The 10743-nt window shown below is 52.9% G+C and overlaps 1 non-coding gene across 1 annotated transcript; it reads left to right on the top strand.

The window, feature by feature from the left end:
* Window positions 1–1013: 1013 nt before the first annotated feature.
* LOC130015838 (U6 spliceosomal RNA) lies at window positions 1014–1120 on the top strand. Its single transcript, XR_008791159.1, has one exon. It is a non-coding gene; the product is annotated as a U6 spliceosomal RNA (small nuclear RNA).
* The last annotated feature ends 9623 nt before the right edge of the window (window positions 1121–10743 follow it).

Here is a 10743-nt window from a genome sequence, read left to right as displayed (position 1 = left end):
GATCAATGTTTCACAGTATGTGAGTTTATATTTCTGATAATTGTGACACAGAAACAAAAAAGTTTCTATCAACATATGCAAGAATAGAATAAAATAATTTATACATTATTAAGATGTATAAATTAATCCTGCCATTTATGACATGGTAGGACTTTAATGAATTTATGTGAAATGAAATAACTCAGACAGATGGTGGGTCTTTAATGAAATTATGTGAAGTGAAGTTAGTCAGACAGATAAAGTCAAATATTACATGAGCTCACTTAATGAATTTAAAAAATAAACTCAGAGGCTGGAGTGATAGCACAGCAGGTAGGGTGTTCGCATTACATCCAGCAGACCCGGATTAAATTCCCAGAATCCCATATGGTCCCCTGAACACTGTCAGGAGTAATTCCTGAGTGCAAAGTCAAAAGTAACTCTTGTGCATAGTCAGGTGTGACTCAAAAAGCAATAAATAAATAATAAAAAATGAACTCAGAGTTGTAGTTGTTAGCAGCTAGAGAATGGCAGAGTGGTAAAACAGATCAAACTGTATATTTCAGCTGTAGGATGAATCATTTCTCCCGTTGTTCATCGATTTGCTCGGCGGGCACGAGTAACGTCTCCACTGTGAGACTTGTTGTTACTGTTTTTGGCATATCGAAAATGCCACGGGGGAGCTTTCCAGGCTCTGCTGTGTGGGCGGGATACTCTCGTTAGCTTGCCAGGCTCTCCGAGAGCGGCAGAGGAATTGAACCCGGGTTGGCCACGTGCAGGGCAAACACCCTACCCACAATAATCTTGGAGCTGGAGTGATAGTATAATAGGCAGATGCTTGACTTGGATGCAATAAAAGTATGTTTGATTCTACCAGGAATAATCCTTGAATGCAGAGCCAAGAATAAGAATTGAACACCAAAGGGCCAATACTCCTCATTGATAAGAATTAATTCCCTAAGTGGAAATTAAACTCAGTTAAATAACAGACTGAGAAACAATTTCAGTTTGGGGGTTAAAATGAAACGAATATTGTGCTCGCTTCAGCAGCACATATACTAAAATTGGAACGATACAGAGAAAATTAGCATGGCCCCTGCGCAAGGATGACACATAAATTCGTGAAGCGTTCCATATTTTTTTAAAAAAAGAAAAAACAGGTTCCAAAAAGAGCCGAGATCACCGGCAAGTTCCAGATGGAATAGGTGCCGCATCCCACCTCCCCCAGATGGAAACCCGGTGACCAGAAGCCTCTACAAACACAGCTCGAGTATGCGGGAACGAGGACTTTTTCTCAAATCTGCCGGATTACACATCCCAGGTAACCTCTGATTCCGGAAGTCACGCCCACAGCCCGCCTCCCAGCACCATCTTTGAAGCGTTCAGCATAAGAGAAGGAACACATGGAGGGTGCAGGATCCCGGAGGAAAGAAAAAAAAAGAAAAAACAGGTTCCAAAAAGAGCCGAGATCACCGGAAAGTTCCAGATGGAGTAGGTGCCGCATCCCGCCTCCCCCAGATGGAACCCCGGTGACCAGAAGCCTCTACGAACACAGCTCGAGTATGCGGGAACGAGGACTTTTTCTCAAATCTGCCGGACTACACCTCCCAGGTAACCTCTGATTCCGGAAGTCACGCCCACAGCCCGCCCCCCAGCACCATCTTTGAAGCGTTCAGCATAAGAGAAGAAACACATGGAGGGTGAGGGATCCCGGAGGAAAAAAGAAAAGGAAAACAGGTTCCAAAAAGAGCCGAGATCACCGGCAAGTTCCAGATGGAGTAGGTGCCGCATCCCGCCTCCCCCAGATGGAACCCCGGTGACCAGAAGCCTCTACGAACACAGCTCGAGTATGTGGGAACGAGGACTTTTTCTCAAATCTGCCGGACTACACCTCCCAGGTAACCTCTGATTCCGGAAGTCACGCCCACAGCCCGCCCCCCAGCGCCATCTTTGAAGCGTTCAGCATAAGAGAAGGAACACATGGAGGGTGCAGGATCCCGGAGGAAAGAAAAAAAAAGAAAAAACAGGTTCCAAAAAGAGCCGAGATCACCGGAAAGTTCCAGATGGAGTAGGTGCCGCATCCCGCCTCCCCCAGATGGAACCCCGGTGACCAGAAGCCTCTACGAACACAGCTCGAGTATGCGGGAACGAGGACTTTTTCTCAAATCTGCCGGACTACAACTCCCAGGTAACCTCTGATTCCGGAAGTCACATCCACAGCCCGCCCCCCAGCACCAACTTTGAAGCGTTCAGCATAAGAGAAGAAACACATGGAGGGTGCGGGATCCCGGAGGAAAAAAGAAAAGAAAAAACAGGTTCCAAAAAGAGCCGAGATCACTGGCAAGTTCCAGATGGAGTAGGTGCCGCATCCCGCCTCCCCCACATGGAACCCCGGTGACCAGAAGCCTCTAAGAACACAGCTCGAGTATGCGGGAACGAGGACTTTTTCTCAAATCTGCCGGACTACACCTCCCAGGTAACCTCTGATTCCGGAAGTCACGCCCACAGCCCACCCCCCAGCACCATCTTTGAAGCGTTCAGCATAAGAGAAGAAACACAAGGAGGGTGCAGGATCCCGGAGGAAAAAAGAAAAGAAAAAAACAGGTTCCAAACAGAGCCGAGATCACCGGCAAGTTCCAGATGGAGTAGGTGCCGCATTCCGCCTTCCCCATATGGAACCCCAGTGACCAGAAGCCTCTACGAACACAGCTCGAGAATGTGGGAACGAGGACTTTTTCTCAAATCTGCCGGACTACACCTCCCAGGTAACCTCTGATTCAGGAAGTCACGCCCAACGCCCGCCCCCCAGCACCATCTTTGAAGCGTTCAGCATAAGAGAAGAAACACATGGAGGGTGCAGGATCCCGGAGGAAAAAAGAAAAGAAAAAACAGGTTCCAAACAGAGCGGACATCACCGGCAAGTTCCAGATGGAGTAGGTGCCGCATCCCGCCTCCCCCAGATGGAACCCCGGTGACCAGAAGCCTCTACGAACACAGCTCGAGTATGCGGGAACGAGGACTTTTTCTCAAATCTGCCGGACTACACCTCCCAGGTAACCTCTGATTCCGGAAGTCACGCCCACAGCCCGCCCCCCAGCACCATCTTTTAAGCGTTCAGCATAAGAGAAGAAACACATGGAGGGTGCAGGATCCCGGAGGAAAGAAAAAAAAAGAAAAAACAGGTTCCAAAAAGAGCCGAGATCACCGGCAAGTTCCAGATGGAGTAGGTGCCGCATCCCGCCTCCACCAGATGGAACCCCGGTGACCAGAAGCCTCTACGAACACAGCTCGAGTATGCGGGAACGAGGACTTTTTCTCAAATCTGCCGGACTACAACTCCCAGGTAACCTCTGATTCCGGAAGTCACACCCACAGCCCGCCCCCCAGCACCAACTTTGAAGCGTTCAGCATAAGAGAAGAAACACATGGAGGGTGCGGGATCCCGGAGGAAAAAAGAAAAGAAAAAACAGGTTCCAAAAAGAGCCGAGATCACTGGCAAGTTCCAGATGGAGTAGGTGCCGCATCCCGCCTCCCCCAGATGGAACCCCGGTGACCAGAAGCCTCTACGAACACAGCTCGAGTATGCGGGAACGAGGACTTTTTCTCAAATCTGCCGGACTACACCTCCCAGGTAACCTCTGATTCCGGAAGTCACGCCCACCGCCCGCCCCCAGCACCATCTTTGAAGCATACAGCATAAGAGAAGAAACATATGGAGGGTGCAGGATCCCGGAGGAAAAAAGAAAAGAAAAAACAGGTTCCAAACAGAGCCGAGATCACCGGCAAGTTCCAGATGGAGTAGGTGCCGCATCCCGCCTCCCCCAGATGGAACCCCGGTGACCAGAAGCCTCTACGAACACAGCTCGAGTATGCGGGAACGAGGACTTTTTCTCAAATCTGCCGGATTACACCTCCCAGGTAACCTCTGCTTCCGGAAGTCACGCCCACAGCCCGCCCCCCAGCATCATCTTTGAAGCGTTCAGCATAAGAGAAGAAACACATGGAGGGTGCGGGTTCCCGGAGGAAAAAAGTAAAGGAAAAACAGGTTTCAACAAGAGCCGAGATCACCGGCAAATTCCAGATGGAGTAGGTGCCGCATCCCGCCTCCCCCAGATCTAACCCCGGTGACCAGAAGCCTCTACGAACACAGCTCGAGTATGCGGGAACGAGGACTTTTTCTCAAATCTGCCGGACTACACCTCCCAGGTAACCTCTGATTCCGGAAGTCACGCCCACAGCCGGCCCCCCAGCACCATCTTTGAAGCTTTCAGCATAAGAGAAGGAACACATGGAGGGTGCAGGATTCCGGAGGAAAGAAAAAATAAGAAAAAACAGGTTCCAAAAAGAGCCGAGATCACCGGCAAGTTCGAATGGAGTAGGTGCCGCATCCCGCCTCCCCCAGATGGAACCCCGGTGACCAGAAGCCTATGCGAACACAGCTCGAGTATGCGGAAATGTGGACTTTTTCTCAAATCTGCCGGACTACACCTCCCAGGTAACCTCTGATTCCGGAAGTCACGCCCACAGCCCGCCCCCCAGCACCATCCTTGAAGCGTTCAGCATAAGAGAAGAAACACATGGAGGGTGCAGGATCCCGGAGGAAAAAAGAAAAGAAAAAGCAGGTTCCAAACAGAGCCGAGATCACCGGTAAGTTCCAGATGGAGTAGGTGCCGCATCCCGCCTCCCCCAGATGGAACCCCGGTGACCAGAAGCCTCTGCGAACACAGCTCGAGTATGCGGGAACGAGGACTTTTTCTCAAATCTGCCGGACTACACCTCCCAGGTAACCTCTGATTCCGGAAGTCACGCCCACAGCCCGCCCCCAAGCACCATCTTTGAAGCGTTCAGCATAAGAGAAGAAACAAATGGAGGGTGCAGGATCCCGGAAGAAAAAAGAAAAGAAAAAGCAGGTTCCAAACAGAGCCGAGATCACCGGCAAGTTCCAGATGGAGTAGGTGCCGCATCCCGCCTCCCCCAGATGGAACCCCGGTGACCAGAATCCTCTACAAACACAGCTCGAGTATGCGGAAACGAGGACTTTTTCTCAAATCTGCCGGACTATACCACCCAGGTAACCTCTGATTCCGGAAGTCACGCCCACAGCCCGCCCCCCAGCACCATCTTTGAAGAGTTCAGCATAAGAGAAGAAACACATGGAGGGTGCGGGATCCCGGAGGAAAAAAGAAAAGGAAAAACAGGTTCCAAAAAGAGCCGAGATCACCGGCAAGTTCCAGATGGAGTAGGTGCCGCATCCCGCCTCCCCCAGATGGAACCCCGGTGACCAGAAGCCTCTACGAACACAGCTCGAGTATGCGGGAACGAGGACTTTTTCTCAAATCTGCCGGACTACACCTCCCAGGTAACCTCTGATTCCGGAACTCACGCCCACAGCCCGCCCCCCAGCGCCATCTTTGAAGCGTTCAGCATAAGAGAAGGAACACATGGAGGGTGCAGGATCCCGGAGGAAAGAAAAGAAAAGAAAAAACAGGTTCCAAACAGAGCCGAGATCAGCGGCAAGTTCCAGATGGAGTAGGTGCCGCATCCCGCCTCCCCCAGATGGAACCCCGGTGGCCAGAAAGCCTCTACGAACACATCTCGAGTATGCGGGAACGAGGACTTTTTCTCAAATCGCCGGACTACACCTCCCAGGTAACCTCTGATTCCGGAAGTCACACCCACAGCCCGCCCCCCAGCACCAACTTTGAAGCGTTCAGCATAAGAGAAGAAACACATGGAGGGTGCGGGATCCCGGAGGAAAAAGGAAAAGGAAAAACAGGTTCCAAAAAGAGCCGAGATCACCGGCAAGTTCCAGATGGCGTAGGTGCCGCATCCCGCCTCCCCCAGATGGAACCCCGGTGACCAGAAGCCTCTGCGAACACAGCTCGAGTATGCGGGAACGAGGACTTTTCCTCAAATCTGCCGGATTACACCTCCCAGGTAACCTCTGATTCCGGAAGTCACGCCCACACCCCGCCCCCAGCACCATCTTTGAAGCGTTCAGCATAAGAGAAAAAACTCATGGAGGGTGCGGGATCCCGGAGGAAAAAATAAAAGGAAAAACAGGTTCCAAAAAGAGCCGAGATCACCGGCAAGTTCCAGATGGAGTAGGTGCCGCATCCCGCCTCCCCCAGATGGAACCCCGGTGACCAGAAGCCTCTACGAACACAGCTCGAGTATGTGGGAACGAGGAATTTTTCTCAAATCTGCCGGATTACACCTCCCAGGTAACCTCTGATTCAGGAAGTCACGCCCACAGCCCGCCCTGCAGCGCCATCTTTGAAGCGCTCAGCATAAGAGAAGGAAAACATGGAGGGTCCAGGATCCGGGAGGAAAGAAAAAAAAGAAAAAACAGGTTCCAAAAAGAGCCAAGATCACCGGCAAGTTCCAGATGGAGTAGGTGCCGCATCCCGCCTCCCCCAGATGGAACCCCGGTGACCAGAAGCCTCTACGAACACAGCTCGAGTATGCGGGAACGAGGACTTTTTCTCAAATCTGCCGGACTACACCTCCCAGGTAACCTCTGATTCCGGAAGTCACGCCCACAGCCGGCCCCCCAGCACCATCTTTGAAGCGTTCAGCATACGAGAAGAAACACATGGAGGGTGCGGGATCCCGGAGGAAAAAAGAAAAGGAAAAACAGGTTCCAAAAAGAGCCGAGATCACCGGCAAGTTCCAGATGGAGTAGGTGCCGCATCCCGCCTCCCCCAGATGGAACCCCGGTGCCCAGAAGCCTCTACGAACACAGCTCGAGTATGCGGGAACGAGGACTTTTTCTCAAATCTGCCGGACTACACCTCCCAGGTAACCTCTGATTCCGGAAGTCACGCCCACAGCCCGCCCCCCAGCACCATCTTTGAAGCGTTCAGCTTAAGAGAAGAAACACATGGAGGGTGCGGGATCCCGGAGGAAAAAAGAAAAGGAAAAACAGGTTCCAAAAAGAGCCGAGATCACCGGCAAGTTCCAGATGGAGTAGGTGCCGCATCCCGCCTCCTCCAGATGGAACCCCGGTGACCAGAAGCCTCTACGAACACAGCTCGAGTATGCGGGAACGAGGACTTTTTCTCAAATCTGCCGGATTACACCTCCCAGGTAACCTCTGATTCCGGAAGTCACGCCCACAGCCCGCCCCCCAGCACCATCTTTGAAGCGTTCAGCATAAGAGAAGAAACACATGGAGGGTGCGGGTTCCCGGAGGAAAAAAGTAAAGGAAAAACAGGTTTCAACAAGAGCCGAGATCACCGGCAAATTCCAGATGGAGTAGGTGCCGCATCCCGCCTCCCCCAGATGGAACCCCGGTGACCAGAAGCCTCTACGAACACAGCTCGAGTATGCGGGAACGAGGACTTTTTCTCAAATCTGCCGGACTACACCTCCCAGGTAACCTCTGATTCCGGAAGTCACGCCCACAGCCCGCCCCCCAGCACCATCTTTGAAGCGTTCAGCATAAGAGAAGGAACACATGGAGGGTGCAGGATTCCGGAGGAAAGAAAAAATAAGAAAAAACAGGTTCCAAAAAGAGCCGAGATCACCGGCAAGTTCCAGATGGAGTAGGTGCCGCATCCCGCCTCCCCCAGATGGAACCCCGGTGACCAGAACCCTCTACGAACACAGCTCGAGTATGCGGGAACGAGGACTTTTTCGCAAATCTGCCGGACTACACCTCCCAGATAACCTCTGATTCCGGAAGTCACACTCACAGCCCGCCCCCCAGCACCAACTTTGAAGCGTTCAGCATAAGAGAAGAAACACATGGAGGGTGCGGGATCCCGAAGGAAAAAAGAAAAGAAAAAACAGGTTCCAAAAAGAGCCGAGATCACCGGCAAGTTCCAGATGGAGTAGGTGCCGCATCCCGCCTCCCCCAGATGGAACCCCGGTGACCAGAAGCCTCTACGAACACAGCTCGAGTATGCGGGAACGAGGACTTTTTCTCAAATCTGCCGGACTACACCTCCCAGGTAACCTCTGATTCCGGAAGTCACGCCCACAGCCCGCCCCCCAGCACCATCTTTGAAGCGTTCAGCATAAGAGAAGGAACACATGGAGGGTGCAGGATTCCAGAGGAAAGAAAAAATAGGAAAAAACAGGTTCCAAAAAGAGCCGAGATCACCGGCAAGTTCCAGATGGCGTAGGTGCCGCATCCCGCCTCCCCCAGATGGAACCCTGGTGACCAGAAGCCTATGCGAACACAGCTCGAGTATGCGGGAATGTGGACTTTTTCTCAAATCTGCCGGACTACACCTCCCAGGTAACCTCTGATTCCGGAAGTCACACCCACAGCCCGCCCCCCAGCGCCATCTTTGAAGTGTTCAGCATAAGAGAAGGAACCCATGGAGGGTGCAGGATCCCGGAGGAAAGAAAAGAAAAGAAAAAACAGGTTCCAAACAGAGCCGAGATCAGCGGCAAGTTCCAGATGGAGTAGGTGCCGCATCCCGCCTCCCCCAGATGGAACCCCGGTGGCCAGAAAGCCTCTACGAACACAGCTCGAGTATGCGCGAACGAGGACTTTTTCTCAAATCTGCCGGACTACACCTCCCAGGTAACCTCTGATTCCGGAAGTCACACCCACAGCCCGCCCCCCAGCACCAACTTTGTAGCGTTCAGCATAAGAGAAGAAACACATGGAGGGTGCGGGATCCCGGAGGAAAAAGGAAAAGGAAAAACAGGTTCCAAAAAGAGCCGAGATCACCGGCAAGTTCCAGATGGCGTAGGTACCGCATCCCGCCTCCCCCAGATGGAACCCCGGTGACCAGAAGCCTATGCGAACACAGCTCGAGTATGCGGGAACGAGGACTTTTTCTCAAATCTGCCGGACTACACCTCCCAGGTAACCTCTGATTCCGGAAGTCACGCCCACAGCCCGCCCCCCAGCACCATCTTTGAAGTGTTCAGCATAAGCGAAGAAACACATGGAGGGTGCGGGTTCCCGGAGGAAAAAAGAAAAGAAAAAGCAGGTTCCAAACAGAGCCGAGATCACCGGCAAGTTCCAGATGGAGTAGGTGCCGCATCCCGCCTCCCCCAGATGGAACCCCGGTGACCAGAAGCCTCTACGAACACAGCTCGAGTATGTGGGAACGAGGACTTTTTCTCAAATCTGCCGGACTACACCTCCCAGGTAACCTCTGATTCCGGAAGTCACGCCCACAGCCCGCCCCCCAGCACCATCTTTGAAGCGTTCAGCTTAAGAGAAGAAACAAATGGAGGGTGCGGGATCCCGGAGGAAAAAAGAAAAGGAAAAACAGGTTCCAGAAAGAGCCGAGATCACCGGCAAGTTCCAGATGGAGTAGGTGCCGCATCCCGCCTCCCCCAGATGGAACCCCGGTGACCAGAAGCCTCTTCGAACACAGCTCGAGTATGTGGGAACGAGGAATTTTTTTCAAAACTGCGCGGCCGCATAAGCGGCCGCGCTACATCTCTCTATATACGAAGTGATCAATGAGAAGTAAACCACCCAATCTTTCTCCCTGAAAATCAGAGTAAAGTTTGGAGCACTGCCCCAGCCCCAGAAACACAAGGACTTAATGCAGAACCCATCAGCTTAGTGCAGAAAAGTGAACGGACGATGAGTTAACCCAGGCCATCATTTCTGCCCAGATGGGAAAGTGTGTTGCCCCATTCACCCTCTCTTCTATGGAAAGAAGGATGGCGACTGCATGGGAGCCTTGTGGACAGCAGGTATGAGCCAGCTGTGTGGGGGGCGACTAAAACCTCATGAGAAGGGGGGCGTTCCGGTCCGTCCTTCACGCCCTACTGAGGTCAACAGTTGCCCCCCACGAGCGGCTCCCCAGCACGGACACAGTCCCAGAAGCACAAGGACTTAATGCAGAACCCGGCAGCTTGGAGCAGAAAAGTGAAAGGACTATGCGTTAATCCAGGCCATCAAGTCTGCCGGAGGGAAAGGGTGTTGCCCCATTCGCCCTCTCTTCTCTGGAAAGAAGGATGGCGGCCACATGGGAGGCTTGTGGACAGCAGGTATGAGCTGGGGGTGTGGGGGCGACTAAAACCTCATGGGAAGGGGGGCGTTCCGGTCCGTCCTTCACGCCCTACCGAGGTCACCAGTTGCCCCCCACGAGCGGCTCTCCAGCACGGCCACAGCCCCAGAAGCACAATGGCTTATTGCAGAACCCAGCAGCTTGGAGCAGAAAAGTGAAAGGACTATGCGTTAATCCAGGCAATCATTTCTGCCCAGAGGGGAAAGGGTGTTGCTCCCTTCCGCCCTCCTCCCTCTGGAAAGAAAGATGGCGGCCACATGGGATCCTTGTGGACAGCAGGTATGAGCCGGGGGTGTGGGGGCGACTAAAACCTCATGGGAAGGGGGGCGTTCCAGTCCGTTCTTCACGCCCTACCGAGGTCACCAGTCACCCCCCACGAGCGGCTCTCCAGCACAGCCATGGCCGCAGAAGCACAAGGACTTAATGCAGAACCCAGTAGCTTGGAGCAGAAAAGTGAACGGACTATGCGTTGATCCAGCCCCTCAAGTCTGCCGGAGGGGGAAGGGTGTTGCCCCATTCGCCCTCTCCTCTCTGCAAAGAAAGATGGCGGCCACATGGGAGCCCTGTGGACAGCAGGTATGAGCCGGGAGTGTGGGGGCGACTAAAACCTCATGGGAAGGGGGGCGTTTTGCTCCGCCCTTCACGCCCTACCGAGGCCACCAGTTGCCCCCGGCGAGTAGCGCTCCAGCACGGCCATGACTCCAGAACACAGAAACCAATTTCTTAACTATCTGACTTTCAGTAGAAATACTTCCCGGATCAATAGGTAAAATAG

Source organism: Sorex fumeus, unplaced genomic scaffold (genome assembly GCF_029834395.1).
Source record: "Sorex fumeus unplaced genomic scaffold, SorFum_2.1 ptg000131l, whole genome shotgun sequence".
NCBI lineage: Eukaryota > Metazoa > Chordata > Mammalia > Eulipotyphla > Soricidae > Sorex > Sorex fumeus.
This window is presented reverse-complemented; position numbering and strand designations above follow the sequence as displayed.